Below are 13,816 nucleotides of genomic sequence, written 5' to 3'. Positions count from 1 at the left end.
GTGTTGACAGTTGTGGTGGCAACTGCCTATCCACCCTGCTCCTTGAAATAAATAAATCATGCCCTTACATTTAATGCTATCAAAAGACGTGCCCTATCAACACCATTTACAACTGGTTATTTTCATTTTGACATATTTATTTTATTCAATTATTAAAAATACGTTTCACTTATTTGGCCTATTTCTATTCTCCCTGTTTTCAGTCCAATTAGGCCTTTGTTTAAAGTCCAAAGTCATGGTGTTATTAGAAAAAAACCTTGTTAAAAGTAAAATAAATGCATAATGTTCTTAAATCAATGATTAACTGTCTTTAATATTCGTGATATTACACAAAGAGAAACTGGAGAAACTAAATAGGAGCGAGATAGCTCAGCAATTTGTTTTGGTTAGTGAGAGGCGCAGAAACACATTTGGGTGCTTCACTTAGGTTATGTGTACATGATGCTTGTATTCAAAGTTGTCTATAATTGTTCAGACACAGCAATCAAAAAACCTTGATGTTATACATTTTATTTTGGAGGGCAAAACATTGTTTTTTGAATTTAAATGTGCTTTCCTCTCTCCTCTGTCTCCCTTCCTTACAGAATAAGTGAAATGAATTCAAAAATATGTGGTCACCGTCGAACTTCTTCTATGGGGGCTTCCTTAAAAATATTTGTTTTGGTGACTGGTAAACCTTCATAACTTAGCTTGTTTAGAAAGTTGTAGCATCGGTCAGACAAGATGTTCCCTTTGTTTGTTTATTGCAGGTAAATTAGTTGGTCTGTGGTTCTGGAACAGAGATAAGTACCATACATAACTGTTTGAACAGGTTGTTAAATGAGGCATAATTTGAGCCTGTAGCCAGTGGCGGAGCCAGGGGGGGGCCGGGGGTGGCCAAGGCCATCCCCCGCAGAATCTCAGCCACCCCATTGGCCACCCCAAGCGCCATATCACAGCCGTCAATAGTTTTGACGGCTGTGGAAAAATACGGAACCTTTCTTACACCGCTAGTACACTGTCTGACCTTTTAGCCGCACGCACACATCATGTAACAGCTCAAGCCATGCCTGTTACTACCATGGTTACTAACATGGGGTTACTACAGACCTGACGCTTCGACTGGCAAGTAAGCGAACCCTTCCATCTCTACTAGTGCGCTCCGCTCTGCCCCGCCCCCGCCTGAACTATTTCGCTTTCAGCGATTGCAGTGCAATGGTTATTCAGCATAAAGTTAAAACACTCGCTCGCCCAAGACTGATGTTAAACCGAAACACAAAAGCCTTGCGCGAGCAAAGCAGTGATTCACCCAGTGAAACATGGGGTGAGACTGTGACTGTGGGTAACGGTGTCATCACCTTGCCGGTGAGAAAAGCTCTGTGGCTTAATGGCTAAAATGATAACCGGCCGCCGGGGATCTCATGTCCGCTAACGTTGTTCAGGGGAGGCTTCTGCGATCGGATTGCATTTCACGAGCATGAAAACACAGCCATGTAGGCATTGCGAACTTACAGCGCAACAAGAGGAAATGCCTATAGAGTGAGCCGCCTGACTCCCTCCGTTAGTTTCAGTACAGCCGAAAAAAATACAATCACCACCTAAACATAGTTTAAATAAAGCATCTTGTTTTTATGATCATTAGGGCTTTGATGCAAATTCTGAAGTCTGAACATTTCGGTGGCAGCTGTGGTGCAGATTTTTTCAGCAACTCACAGACACATGCTTGCCCATAGGCGTAGATTTGGGGAGGTGGGGCGGGGGGAGGGGGCACAGGGGATGTCCCCCCCCCCACCACAATAATCAGAAGAGATATATTTTTCCTCCTCAAAAAGTAAGAAAGCCTATTCCCCCAAAAGAGGTAAAAATAACAGTTTAGGATGTTGAAACATTGATATACTGTATCTCCTAATTGTTAATACATATTCCCCTATGATTTCAAAATTTAAAGTGTCATAATAGTTCACACTGCTGCTGTGTCATGAGTAGTGTCCTAAAAAAAATGTTTTGAACAATACAGTAGAGTAAATATTTGAAAGCAATACAGATGCCTGAGAGCCTTACTGCTTTTTATAACATTATATTTACGTCACTGGGAGCCTGTTGTCTTTTCCTTAACAGAAATGTAGACATGTCCACCATAATAATTAAATAGGCTACAGAAGGCATAAATAAGTACATTAAAATTCACCAGAATGCACAAAATGGTATGTATGAAGTACATTTTTTTCTGGGGGAGTACCCCCAGACCCCCACTTATGTTGAAGCAAAACCGAAGCCTTTGTGCTTGCCACCCAAAAATTATCACTGGCCCCATCCTGGCCACCCCAATGAAAATTTCCTGGCTCCGCCACTGCCTGTAGCTTTCATCAAGTGAAGTATGTTCAGTGTGTGGTGTTAATGTATAACTTGCTAATAGTTGTGCCAAAACGTTCTAATAAACCCCTTTCAGTTGGAGCCAGTGCCTCAACTATCCAATATGTTGTGTTGTTAGTCTTCTATCTAATTTACAAATAGCACATGGGAATGTAATCTATAGCTAGAACTTAGTGTAACTGCTAATAAGAACAATGTGTTACTGAACTTTCTATGTTCTGTGTTGTCACTCTGGCTATTTACGCTGCAGATGCCTTACCGGCTTTACATGTCAACTCATACAGAGTTTGGCAGCTCAAACTTTTGATTTTGATCATTTTACTTAAGTCTGTGCAGTACTGTAGCTGGTATTTGGTTATTCAGCGACTGAGGAGAGGCTCAATGAATGCGAGGATGATAAATCACTCAATAGACGTCGGCTTACTCCTAAACAATCTGTCCCCCTCACTTCTGAAATGATGGCTACGCCCCTGCTACCGAGCATCGAGTAGCACCCCCAAGGACTCTGGGGGAGGGCGGAGGCTGGACGCCGACCTCCTGGCGCCTGAAATGCAGCTGTAGCGCAGTGCTACGGCGCTGTACAGAATGTGCTGAGAAGCACTGGCCCCTTGATTGTCCACCTGAACGTGGTTGAAGCTATTGGCACGGGGTACCACAGAGGTTCCCGGCCTGGAATCAGGCAGAAGCGCACGTCGCAGCGTGCAACTACTGTCTAGCCTGGTCAACCTGAACACTTCGCACCGGGCCTGAAGAGCAGCTGGCCGAATGTCTGGCCAGCCAACCCTGGCGGCGCGCCACGTCACAGTTGACATAACCTGCCTAGCTCCCTAAGTCATAATGCAAAGTCTGCAGTGAAGCATCACTGAGGGTCCATGCTGAGTGACCAGCACCTGACCCCTGTATGGTTTGCGACCGAGCCAGGACTGTGTGAGAAAGCAAATTCCCAGATGGCCCACACAGGCAGCAATGTCGTAACTCCTAGTAAGGAGGTCGCCTGAAATCCGGCACTGGGGCCGAGGGCAGCGCACATCGGCTCTCAGAGCCTCGTCTGGGGAGACAACCAGGGATGCTATAGCAGGCTCAATCGGAGCTAACCAGTCCAATCCCTAACTATCAGCATTGTGCATGTCTGCCAGAGCTCTGCTGTCACTAGTGTGATGGGAGAGAGCCCTTAAATCTGGCCAGCATCTACGGAGCTCTGCGGAATAAGGCTCAGAGGGAGGCACACAGAAACGGAGGATTGAGGGCCTGCCGAAAAGAAGGCATTCGTGGGTGCAGATGAAACCAGAGCTTCATCTAACCCCATGCTTGGCGAGTCACGGACGGACACTGACACTCTCGCCGAGCTGCCCACCTCTAAGAGGTTACAGGACGCAGCTGTGGACAGCATGTCATCCCCTGTAGTAGGAAGGATGCCCAGCCGCAAGGTTACTCACTGCAACTGGTACCATGAGCTGGTTGGAGGCTAGTAGAAGAGCCTCTACCTAGCAACCTAAGTGCCTGAGACATGAAACTACAGTTCATGCATGGGTTATCTGACAGCGCTTCCCTCAGGTGCTCAACCCTGAGACCTGGGGCCTATCCGAAAACTTTTTTTTGCATAGGAAATTTCCTTTCCTATCGAGATGAACCGGAAGTACTCGGCAGATAGGTGATCCGAATTCTCAAAATGCTTAGGAAAGGCATAGGAAAGGAGCCCCGATTCATCCTTTAACCCTCCTATAGCATAGGTTACTCCTGACCAACCTATGCTAAAGGAAAGGAGATAGTGGTATCTCATAATCCTTTACGGCGGCAAGATTTAAAGCAACAGGCTTTACCGACTCTACACAAATACGAGCGAGAGATAAAACAGAAGAGAGGAGAGGAGAAGAGAGAAAGATTTAACTCGGATAAAACAAAATACCCCCCCTCCCCTATAAAGACAATAAAGAACTCATAAAAGACCAACATCATAATAGTTATTTTCGTAGCACATAATTTACACCATAAGAAAATAAAATACCAACTTCACATTTAATGAAGTTACTGGGGGCAGTTCATCAACATAAGTGTAGCCTCTTTTTATTCCACATGTGAATTGGGATATATGCCAGTGATTCTCACTCTGTTGGCGACAACCTGATTAAAATCAATATGAAAAGAACGCATGGATCAAACGAGCGCTTGTTGTAGTCAATTTTCGGAGAATAGTGTAGTTTCACGCTAGTGACTCACGTCAGCAATACTCGCCGTCGCGCAATGACGTCGGTTAGGAAAAGTGGAGTCGAATTCATTTGAAACAGCGCTGTCCTTTCCTATGTTCGATAGGAAGCACCTTTCATCTCTCCTTAACCCCGATGACGTTTAGGGGTTAACGCGCCCCACACACATCCTGCGTCTACCTCTGGAGCGCGTCGCGTTACCTTACTGCTGCCTCTCTCGGACTTTTCTCGGACACACAACGTCTCAGCAGCTGCTGCTGCAGCGCTGCTTCTAAAAGCCCTATCTTTCTACATAGAGTTTTCATAGATAATTCCCATTAAAAATGAAGTTCTTTCATGTCATCTATGATGCATATGATTTATATTGAGTCTGGACAGTAATCCGTGCGCCCCATTGCCATTTTTTTTCTTTTTTTTTGCCATATTTTCGCTTGTTGGAAGTTTTATTTTGAAGGGGACACACCAGGAAATGGTGAAACTACAGCGAAAGCTGCCAGTATGAAGTCAATATGACTCTCAGCAGAGTATTTCAAAAATCACTTTACTGATTTATACGGGAGAGAGAGAGGGGGGTGTGGTCGGGGAAGAAGAAGGCCGTAGACACAGATAGAGCAACGGAAAACTGTTGCGCTCATCATGAAATAAAGGGATTATTTGCGTATACGACTGAGGGATGTTTTATTTTGAAATAAACACACCGGGTAAACGTGTAACTAGAGTGAATGCTGCTGGTATGACTGTCAGCAGAGTATTTCTCTATCAGTTAAAGCACAGAGACGCGAGAGAGACGCGCTGCTCTCAGAAAAAAATAGGCGAGCCTCCTGAGGTGAAGGGGAGCGTCGCTGCAGACGTGCCTCCGACGCGCCTCAGCAGTGCGTCTGAGGTTGGATGTGTGCTCGCTCTACGTTGATTTCACAGTCTGTGACCAAAAGTCAGACGCAGACGCGAGGTAGACGCGCAGTAGAGGTAGGATGTGTGTGGGGCGCGTAAGGCATAGGAAAGGAGGCTTATAGGTTAGGAGATTGGACTTTTCGGATAGGCCCCTGCAGGGCACTTGTCATGGCCATTCCCCACTGTATGGAGGTCATGAAGGCGTAAGCTGCCCACTGTCAAGCCAACTAAATATGCATCTGACTAAGGTATGCAACCGGGCTTCAGGCGAGAGCAACCGAGCCACGGCGCGACACTGCCAGAATAATACAGCGGCGGTGCAAAACTATAGCGCCCACTGGCGAGCAAATTACAGTAGCCTGCACAGACACGACAACCGTGTGACAGCTAAAATAACACAGTGAAGGCGACTCTTGGAAACCCAAGACGCTCCCTGGCGAGCAACCAATGTATGCAACCGGGCTTTAGGCGAGAGCAACCAAGCCTCGGTGCGACACCCATGGACATATAAGAAGGGTGACACCGCTAGAATAATACAGTGGCGGCGTAAAACTACGCCCACTGCTGAGCAAGTTACAGTAAAACATGCTAGAATTTTGCCAAAAGTCGAGCCAGCTAAAATATGCATCCGACTAAGGCATGCAACCGGGCCTCAGGCGAGAGCAACCGAGCCACGGTGCGACACTGCTATAATTGTACATTGGCAGTGTAACCATGCCGCCCACTGTGAGCAAGTTACAGTAGGCTAGGCAATCGAGCTCTAGGCGAGAGCACACCCAAGCAACAACGCGACCTGTCGAGCCAATTAAAATATGTAATCCGAATAAGGTATGCAACCGGGCTTCAAGCGAGAGCAACCGAACCACGGTGCGACACCGCTAGAATAATACAGTGGCGGTGTAAAACTATGCCGCCCACTGGCGAGCAAGTTACAGTAGGCTAGGCAATCGAGCTTTACGAGAGCGCACCCACGACCCCCTAAATAACACAGTTCAATTGAATTCAGTTTACATAAAGGCCTACTTCACCGGTTTGAATATGAAGGTGTATTGAATTCTGAGATCCTATGTAGTATAAATGTGCAAAAAAAAAAAAATCGGTTCATCCTAGCCTGAGAAAAGGCAGAAAGAGTGTTTTTTTTTAACCCTATATTTCTCTTTCTCGTGACATCACAGAAAGAGAAATATAGGGTTAAAAAAAACTTACTTTGTAAATTTTACTGTGATGTCACAGTAAAAGACATCACAGTCTGATCGATCAAATGATAAAAACATCCCTATGGAGTGATTTTGTTTTAAACTGTACGGGGTCGCGTTGTGGCAGTGACACTCTTTCTTCAGTCGGAGCTGCAGCGTAATGTGAAAACAATCTCAGAGTAGGTTACAATTCTGACCAATGAAATTAGTTTGGGGCGTGGCCCCATCATGTTTCCGGTGGAGCTCCGTTTCTCCATGGGTCTGCAAATAGGTACTCTTGATATTTTGTCAAACCTGTTACTGTCAAACCTGTTAATATTAACCCTTTCCCCGCCATGACCCCATGTTTATTGTGTGTCCAAACCAGAATAATGTATACAATACATAATTATAAATGTTATTTATATTAAGAATAGCGTGTGTCCCTAAATATAGTGTAACTTCAAATACTTATTTAATACAAGTTGGTGTTGGTAACGCGATTGACAAAGCACATGTCCATGTTGATTATTTTAGGGAAATAAAAAATAAATAAAAATAGCCTGAGATGACACCCAGGGCCGACAGACTGGGTAGACAAGGTATACAGTCGTGGGGGGGCCCAAGGCAGAGGGGGGCCCATTAAAAAAAAAAAAAATTTTTTTTTTTTTAAACAAGCTAAATGTGTGGCCCCGATCTTTGAAGGCCCTGAACAATGCCATTCCAAAAAAAGAAATAATTGACTGGCTCGTGATAGGCCCCTGACCCTTGCAAGGAGATCAGGGGCCTGCGCATGACTAAGCCATGTATGCGGGAGAGTAAGCAGGAGCAAGCCAACATTGAATTGAACTGGTGGCGAAAATAAACGCAGCGATGTTTCTATGGGGATATTTAGCTGTACAGAAATAAGTGCTGGCAAAGCTAGGACAGTTTAAGACTCCACATCACTGTGGCAACACAACCTATCTATCAGCTCAGACAGCGCAAAGAAAAGTCTGATGAATACATGAGAGTGATGGCCCCTGCAAGTTTCAGTAAGTTTAAAGAAGTGCCACACTGTTACTGCCTTTGAAATGCATTTCGACATTTTAAGGGGAAAACACATTGTATTTATTATTTCAACTATTGAGTTATTTGTAGAACAGCATGCTAGTGTAGGCCAACAAGATTGATTTTCTGAATTTTCAATGCTGCTTTATTTTTATGTTTTAAATTGGGAAAGACATGTTCCAAAACAACCTGTATTTAAAAAGAAATCAAGCAAGTAGGCTAATAATAACCATTAATTAATTATAGGCTATCGCATCACAGTAGGCCTATTGTCCACAATAATCACAGCCCCCCATCCATAAAGGAACTTTAAAAAGTTTAATTTGCACTTGATGTGCCTACACAAGTGTATGGTCTATTATTTGTATTTAGTGTGTCTGCATAGTAGGGGAGAACGGGGTAATTTGTCACATGGGTTGGATGTCACATTCGTTATATCTCGCCACCAGAGCGCGCTAGCTCTGAAATGTTGATATAAAAAAGGTCCAGAATTGGGATCAGAGGTCACATACATAGACTTCCTTGGAGGAAGACAGCTGCATGTCAGGTGAGAGGATGTTTTGTGTTTTTCAAATTCAAAATATTTTGCTTCTCAGTATTTTTCTTCTAGGCTTTTACACAATGGGTTTATAACAAAACACTTGTTACCCTCAGAAAGTGTGAAGGGTAAACTATAGTTTAGATTGTGGTTAGCAAGCTAATTAGTTGTCAGATGGTTGTTGGCCTTGATGCTAGCAAGAAATTCAAGTTGGGGTTGGTCGTCAAATTTTTTGGGGGGTTGGTTGTCACATGTTATCTCAAGGCTGCAGCCAGAAAAGGAACCCAATAACGAAAGAAATTGTCAAGCTGTATCCTCACTGACACCCCAGAGAAGGAAAGAATAGAGCAGGAAAAGGCAGCTAGCAAGCAAAAGAAAAAAGGGCAACAAAATCAAAACAACCCAGTGCATCCCAAACTAGACCAGCTGCCAAGGCTACAGAACGTTATGTAGGCCTATTTGTCAACTTGACAATGCAATTAAACATTCAAATTTGGTTCTGCCTCCTTGCCTTCTTTTTAAGATTTTTCCCATTAAGATAACATTGTGACAAACAACCCCATAGTGTGTGACAACCGACCCCTTGATGGGGTTGGTTGTCACAATGTGTCAGAGTGTCTTTGATGGTAAATTACTTCTTCATTACAATAAGTTGGAAAAAAAGAGAGACACACATTTCTAGCCAACACCTTAAGCTTCAATTTAATGTAGGAATGGCTATTGACAGATGTTTTGGTGATGAGCAATTCTCACTAGAGTAAAAAGTGTGCCTACTTACCCCGTTCTCCCCTATTGCACAAAAACAGTAGAAGTTTTCTTTAATTGTGTTTTGTACTGTCTGTAAAATTATACTTGCACATAGCAAACAAAATTGCACATCTGTATTCAAATAAACAGTTGTTTATTTCTATAGTGCGCATTGGCATCTTTGAGCAAAATACCCCCAAAATTTTCGCCGCGGCGCAAAGCGCCTCCTGTGACCCTGCCCAGTGACCACCTTGACTAAGACATATTATGGGGGAAACACCGGTAAAAGTAATGATTTGGTCATTCATCAGATGAAATATTGTGGAGTTGTCTGGCTCAGAGAGACATGTGTATTGTAAGACCGCTTTTCAGGGGGCCCATCAGGACTTTTTGTAAAGGGGCCCAGAATTTGGTGCTACGCCCCTGATGACACCACATATTTTTCTTACAGGTAAGGGTCTACTTAAACCAAAAAAGTCATGAACAGGCTTTTCGTCACTCCCCCGACTGCACTCGGCTATACTCGTCTACATTCCAGGCAAGCTGCAAAGCTCGAACGAGCCAAGTTAAGTATATTAACTACTTGCTGACTGGTGTTAACTGCGCGGTACATTATGTGAATTCTTGATAAAACAACATGTATCGACTGTAAACAATTAAGACAAATGTATTGATATCTCACTGCAAAAAACGTGGTATAGTATATCTCACCTCAGAACAGTTCACCAACTCAAAAGACTTCGGACGTTAACCATAGACCTAATTATGCTCCCGCTGAACTTCTTTCTTCCTCGCTTGTGTTTACTGAGTGACGGACCTATGGACCTGGCTAAATATGCTCATAAACCCCGCCTCAAGAGCACGACGAAACCTCACGCTATTGGCCAGCAACCATATGTTATGGAAACACTTCCTGCGAAGCTTCATCACAGAGAAAAGGATCACATGAAACGACAACTGTCATGTGTTTTATGTTCATTAAATCTCCTATTGAAGTTGCAGGTTAGTTCTGTGTGTTATATTTGCGTTGTGTGCCTTAACATGTCGATTTCGTTCATATGCGAGAAGTGTGTGAACAGCGTGACAAGTGCACAGAGCTCGCGAGCATGTTAAGCTTTTTAGATGACCTTTCTGAGCTGCTGTCTGTAATCTGTATTGAGTTTCACTGTGTATTAATTGTTGGAGACTTAAATATTCATATCGACAAACCCGAGGACAGATGTGCGAAAGAACTGTGCTGTGTCCTTGACAACTTTGGACTAAATCAGCATGTTGACAAACCAACTCATAACAAAGGGCACATTCTGGACCTTATCATTTCCAGAGGAATGAACATTTCAGACGTAACAGTGGCAGATATAGGTCCCTTCTCAGACCATTCCTGTTTATGTTTTGAGAGTAAAATGTCTGTGCACACAACTGATCAATCAAAAGTAATCAAAAAACGGTATATTACAGAAAATACCAGTGAAACATTTATTCAAGCATTTTCTTTAATACCACCCCTCCCCTGTAACTCAGTTAATGAGCTTTTAGACAACTTTAATGGCAAAATTACAAGTGTTATAGATGCTATTGCGCCCACTAAGATGAAGGTTGTCTCTGGTAAGAAAAGATCTCCTTGGAGAAATGCCCCGCCGGTCAGAATAGAAAAAAGAGAGTGCCGTAAAGCGGAACGCAGGTGGCGAAAAACAAATCTCCAGGTTCATTATGACATCTTCAAAGAGAAACTTTGCACTTTTAACTCAGAGATGAAAAGTGCAAGGCAGTCTTTCTTTTCTGACATCATCACCAAAAACAACAATGCACGTGCCCTGTTTGCTACTGTCGACAGATTAACAAACCCTCCTGTGTCAGTAGCGTCTGAACATCTCTCCACGAGGGCCTGCAATGAATTTGCCTCCTTCTTTACTGAGAAAATTCACAAAATTAGACAAGCTGTCACTGCATCAATACAAAGTTCAACATATGTGTCATCGCTATGCCCACTTAAAATCAATCCAAATGCAATGACACAATTTTATCTGATAAACCACAAAAACCTGGAGGACATTATACAACACCTGAACTCCTCCTCCTGTTGCCTTGACATTCTTCCCACAGGCTTCTTTAAAACAGTTTTTAGCTGTATGGCCTCAGATGTTCTACAAATTGTCAACATGTCCCTTCGGACAGGTGTATTCCCACAGGCCCTGAAAACAGCAGTCATCAAGCCACTCCTAAAAAAGAACAATCTAGATACATCGCTCATGAACAATTATAGGCCCATATCTAACCTACCATTTTTAAGCAAAATCATTGAAAAAGCTGTTTATCAACAGCTAAATAACTACTTAGCAATGAACAACTGCTTTGATGTTTTCCAGTCAGGATTTCGACAACACCACAGCACTGAGACTGCTCTGGTTAAGGTCCTCAATGACATCCACTTAAACACAGACAGTGGCAAAAGTTCTGTTTTAGTTGTACTGGATCTCAGTGCCGCTTTTGACACAGTTGACCACAGCATATTACTAGATCGACTAGCAAACTGGGTTGGACTCTCAGGAACTGTACTAAACTGGTTTGAATCCTACTTAAAGGACAGAGACTGCTATGTGTCAATAGGCAATTTTCACATCTGAGCGGACACATATTGAATGCTAATTCAGAACGCTGCTGCTCGAGTCCTCACTAGGACCAAAAAAGTGGATCACATTACCCCAGTTCTGAGGTCTTTACACTGGCTTCCTGTCACTCAAAGAATTGATTTCAAAATACTGATGTTGGTTTATAAAGCACTAAATGGTTTAGCGCCAAAATACATTACTGATCTGCTGATACGTTATGAACCGTCCAGAGCCCTTAGGTCGTCTGGGACAGGTTTACTTACAGTCCCAAGAGTTAGGACTAAACGAGGAGAAGCAGCTTTTAGTTTTTATGCACCAAATATCTGGAACAAACTCCCAGAAAACTTGAGGTCTGCTGCAACCCTCAGTTCTTTTAAATCGAGTCTGAAGACTTTTCTGTTTCCATTTTAACCTGTACTTTTTATTTTATTTAAATGTTTTACTTCTTTTCATTCGCTTTTAAATGTCTTCTAATGTGTTTTATGTATTTTAATCTTGCCCCTGTAAAGCACTTTGAGTGGCCTTGTGTTTGAATTGTGCTATATAAATAAACTTGCCTTGCCTTGCCTTGCCTTGAGTAGAAAGAATATGGAGGGGGCCGGCACGACTGCAGGGGAAGAGGAGGAATTGGTCAACTGAATTGGTTATCAAATCAGGTATGTAATTCTCCTTTATTACTTTAGTCTTGCATGCCCATTTTCTATATGCAAATACATACAGTTGACTGAACTACCTAAGCCACTGAGGTCCATTTTATATATTTCTTTTTTTTATCGGGATGACATGCTGACTTCATGTCATTGGTTATACAGGCACAAGCACGACAGTCTTAACCTAGAATTGACCAACAGTTATGTCAAGGTACTAATAATATTATCACATGATTACCTACACACACAAACCCTGCAATTGTTTGTTTGTTGTTTTCACTATAGGCTGTTCTAAGGCTGAGGCAGGTTCCCAGAGGCTGAAGGGCTGGAGAACATGGTGCAGCTGTGGGTTGATGACGTCAGACAGTGGGTAACTGATGGTACATTATATTGCCATAGTTCCAAATAATATTTATTTAACTGCATTGTGTAATATGCAGTGTTGAACGTGTTGCTGTAATCCATTACTGTCTGTCCTGTAACACTTTGGCCCTCATTTATCAATTTTGCGTGGAAACTGGTGCAGATTCTGGCGCAAATACCTCCCTACGCCAGGTGTCGCGTGGGATTTATCAAACAGTCGTATCTCGCCAATCTCAGCGTACGCCAGGCCATTATTGATAAATGCGGCGGCTGAAAACGATCGTACCACGCCCCTATATTTTCTCAGTTTAGAGGCCTCGCCCAGAGGTTTTACGACATGGATATGCGAATTACGGCACAGAAGAGGAATTTATCTGAAGTAGAAATTGACAGAATAACAGCGAAAGTAGAACAAAAATAGTTTCATTTCGGAGCATTACAAGCGGCATCAAAGAACAACAGAAGGCAGCAGTTAGGAAGGAAATAACTGCTGCAGTCAACAGCGTTGGTGATGACAAAACGATCTCCAGCTGAGGATTTTGCATTTTAGGTTTACATCAGTAGGTTACTATCGCTCAAATGCTATAAAACAGCATATACAATTATATGTCGCCATTTCTTTACATAGATGAAGAAAAAGTGGTCTGACTCAAACATCGCCACTAAAAAAAGCGTGTTGCTGTTCTGAAATGCAACCAACTGAGGGTGCGGGCATAATATAGCCTAAGTGGTAGAGGAGAAACAGACGCACCAACTGTCCGGTAATGGTCCCCATGAAATAAATACAGGTCTGCAGAGATTTGAATGATTAGAATGTATTGGCCCTTTTAGATAGCACTACTCAAAAGGGTTGTAAAAACTAAAAATAACACATTTTGCGTTACTGTATGACAGCAGGAGTGGTCAGCCCGGCGGTCAGCTGCACAAGCCGACCCGGCAACGATCAGCTGTGAGAGCGCCCACAGTCCTGCTCCACCAGCAGGTCGGAAAAACGTGCCGGTTAACGGTGGAAATAAATCGCTCGCTTAAGCGATCAATAACACATTAAAAGAGGAACTAACATCTAAAAAGTGCGTCAAATAAATAAAATGTTGTGCCGTGTATTTTTTATCATAAAGAGCAGTGTAGGCCTACTACATATTTAATACTGTGGCTAACATTTTGAATGAATGCAGCCCCCGTGCCTCAGTGTCCCCCCCAGCAGCTCCAGGCGGAGATAACTGCCCTTACGCAGTCC

General features: G+C 43.2%; 1 protein-coding gene and 1 long non-coding RNA gene across 2 annotated transcripts in view; one reads left to right on the top strand and one right to left on the bottom strand.

Annotated features, from left to right (window-relative positions):
* galm (galactose mutarotase) overlaps positions 1-9,763 on the bottom strand; it is a 142,695-nt gene extending 132,932 nt beyond the window's left edge. Inside the window, exon 1 of the mRNA XM_080039125.1 lies at positions 9,669-9,763. The gene's annotated coding sequence lies outside the window, so the exon portion shown is untranslated. The remainder of the gene's footprint in view (positions 1-9,668) is intronic.
* Positions 9,764-9,886: 123 nt separating this feature from the next.
* LOC307259435 lies at positions 9,887-12,548 on the top strand. The gene is made up of 3 exons (XR_013845158.1): positions 9,887-9,959; positions 12,148-12,222; positions 12,502-12,548. It is a non-coding gene; the product is annotated as an uncharacterized lncRNA (long non-coding RNA).
* The last annotated feature ends 1,268 nt before the right edge of the window (positions 12,549-13,816 follow it).

Source organism: Ammodytes marinus (assembly GCF_949987685.1).
Source record: "Ammodytes marinus genome assembly, chromosome: 13".
Taxonomy (NCBI): domain Eukaryota; kingdom Metazoa; phylum Chordata; class Actinopteri; order Uranoscopiformes; family Ammodytidae; genus Ammodytes; species Ammodytes marinus.
This window is presented reverse-complemented; position numbering and strand designations above follow the sequence as displayed.